This window comes from Nanorana parkeri, unplaced genomic scaffold (genome assembly GCF_000935625.1).
Source record: "Nanorana parkeri isolate BGI_ZX_2015 unplaced genomic scaffold, ASM93562v1 scaffold1786, whole genome shotgun sequence".
Lineage (NCBI taxonomy): Eukaryota > Metazoa > Chordata > Amphibia > Anura > Dicroglossidae > Nanorana > Nanorana parkeri.
This window is the reverse complement of record NW_017308054.1, coordinates 31,509-34,523: the sequence shown is the minus strand read 5'-3', so window position 1 is coordinate 34,523 and position 3,015 is coordinate 31,509.

The following is a 3,015-nucleotide window of genomic DNA, read 5'->3' as shown; positions in this document are numbered from 1 at the left end:
AACTAGCATTTATCTGTTACAATTCTGTGATTTAAAGGGGGAAAAAAATGAATCTTCAGCATACATTTGGATTATTATTGAGGTTTACTTGAAAGTTTATCTAAAGCCAAACCTTTCTTTTAGATAGAATGTAGAATGGTTAATACTTGTTTTTTTCCTTTCCTGTCTATGTTCAGTTATAGATAGTTCTCTTAACTTCCTGTCCAAGACGCACAAAAAAAGAGGAAATGAAGGCAAATCCCTTTTTTGGCAGTTGTCCACAGAACAGGTTGTACTGCATTCCTGCTCTGGTAAGACTGTGAAATTTTGGATCTTCACCTGACCAGCAGTTCTTCTGACAATGTTTACCAGGACAAATATTGACAATTAATCTCCCCAGAGGGGACACAAACCAATGATAACTTGAAAGAGGTTCTAACTCTTCCGCACTCTATCCAAAACACACACAAAAAGGTTTTGCTTCACATATACTTTAAAACGATTCTTTATAGGACATTTACGTATTACAAGCACTTACCTATTTTTTATTACATATTATACATAGGGATTTGTAGATTTGTTGCTGCATAGAACGATCAGCAATTTATCTCTCTCTCTGAAAGGGTATGTAGTGTAAATGTATATTGTTTGCTTAATTTATTACACAGGACAGATGAAATCTTAGATCATTGGGTTATGCTTCTGTATACAGGAGACTGAACACTGGTAAACAAAGTTGTGAGTCAGCTAGATATAAGAAACAAGGGGAGTAAGGAGTTACGTTATAAACAGATTATAATATGTGATCTATATCAGTCTCCAGGGTTTTCACAAAGTGTCTAACTATGGGTGATCTCAGATCTCTGGCCAATATGTCTGCCAAATGATCCGAGATCCTGTTCTTAAACATGGTGCAATGAGGTGCAAATTCTGTCGGTTTGTCCATACGGGAACAGAAATAACCACCCCTTTGGGGAAACGGATTAAGGTTGGCCACTTTGTCAACTGTGAGACAAAGGGAGTGATCTACCTGATGTTATGCAAATGTGACATGTTTTACGTTGGTAAAAGGAAACGCATGTTTAAGAACAGGATCTCGGATCATTTGGCCGACATATCGGCCAGAGATCTGAGATCACCCATAGTTAGACACTTTGTGAATACGCATAATGGACAGACTGACAGACTTCGCTTCTTTGCACTGGACAGAGTCCATCAACCCAGACGAGGGGGGGATTGGGACAAGCTTCTCCTACAAAGGGAATGTAGGTGGATCCACCAGACCGCATCTCATGAAGCCCCGGGTCTCAATGACATGATCAACTTCAGTTGCTACTTATGACCTGGCTGCGCTTTAAACATAATGCTTCTCTCTTTATTTCTTAATTAGCACTTTTATTTTATATACTTATCACTTCAATGTCCAGGATATCAGTTATAGCCACCGATATCAGCAGATTTGGTTTATGTCTGATGTTGCTCTTTATAATTGTACAGGACTTTAAGGGTCCCGAATTATACTGGATCACATGGGGTTAACTGGTGACCAGAAACTCAGGTGGATCACTAGCGGAAGTATTCTTATTTTTATATATATATTTTTTTTTTATGTTTTATATATATACATATATTTGAATCGGCTTGTTCCAACCTTTATAGATTTGGGTGCATATGGATATTTGCACTAAACCCCCCTTTTCTATAACCCTTATATTCCATCTACTGGCTATTATCATCAACGAGATAGTGTTGGACTTTAGTCTACACTTGATAATTGTTTTTTTACCATTTATGGAAGATCCAGTATACTTTCGGACACTATTCAATCATAATCATCATCAAAAAAGTTTGCAATATTGACTTTAGGTTGTCCTCCTGTTCTCCTTTGGAGTACCCCTTTATAAATTGTAAGCTGCCTTCCAGCATGTCTCCCACTGTGTTGTTTTCTGGCAGACATGGTGGATATTAACACCACCTATATGCTAGGCTATCTTTGGGTTTATATGTTGATTTATGGTCTCTGTATATACTTAACTGACATTGGAGGGCATTGGGAATTTATTTATGACCGCACAGGTGTCTGTTTATTATTATTAAAGCCTCTTGTAAAAAATGAATTGTTTATCAATTTAGATCTATACACAGCTGTGTTAAATTGTCGAATCAGGATTCTAATAGGCTCTCATTAGTGAGCTATATAACACATTGATGCAAGACACTGACTACACGCCCCTCTGAGGAAGCCCCAGTGGTTTGGGGGGAAACGCGTAAGGGTCAGCGTGTGTTTCAGACTCCCCTTGGATACCCGCTTTACCTCAACCACGGTCGAGTGAAGGAAACAACTTTCTCATTGTCGATTAACAGGACAGGACGGAATGAAAACCCTTTAACCGCTGTTATCTCGTAACTGCAATGAAATCTGTAGGAAACTGAACCGAGATTGAGAACAGCTTGTGGGCTGAGGTTGCTCCATCCTACCATCCACCTTTCAGCCCAGTGTGTCTTTATTCACTTCGCTGTGTGGCAGCACATGCTGGAAACAACTCCCGGATTATTTTCTGGATTAGAAGTGATCGACACCCGCTGATAATTGTGAGCTCAATTGAGCAGGGAGTGACACGCTCATCGGAGCCTCCAGACAAACAAGGATAACTACTATCTGGAGTCACAATCCCACACTAAGATACACCTCACAGAATTTACTCCATCCACGTTTAAACAGGGACTGTCCCTCATCGCAAACCACACAGGTTGTGAGTACGCTCTGATACATTGTATCCGTCTTTAAAACACATCAATGTGTATATATTAGTGACTATTTACCACTGAGGTGGTCTCTAGATTATCACTCATATTACTATTACTAAGTGGAATTTCAAGGGGATGTCTTTTTACTTGTTCTTAGATGTCTTGTTATATTGGATCCTATGTGTATTTTTCTTTGTCATTAAATATAAATTTTTATACATCATTACCATTTTGTGTCACCTGTTTACTTGATCAGCTCCAATATAGCGATTTCCTTGTTTGGGGAAC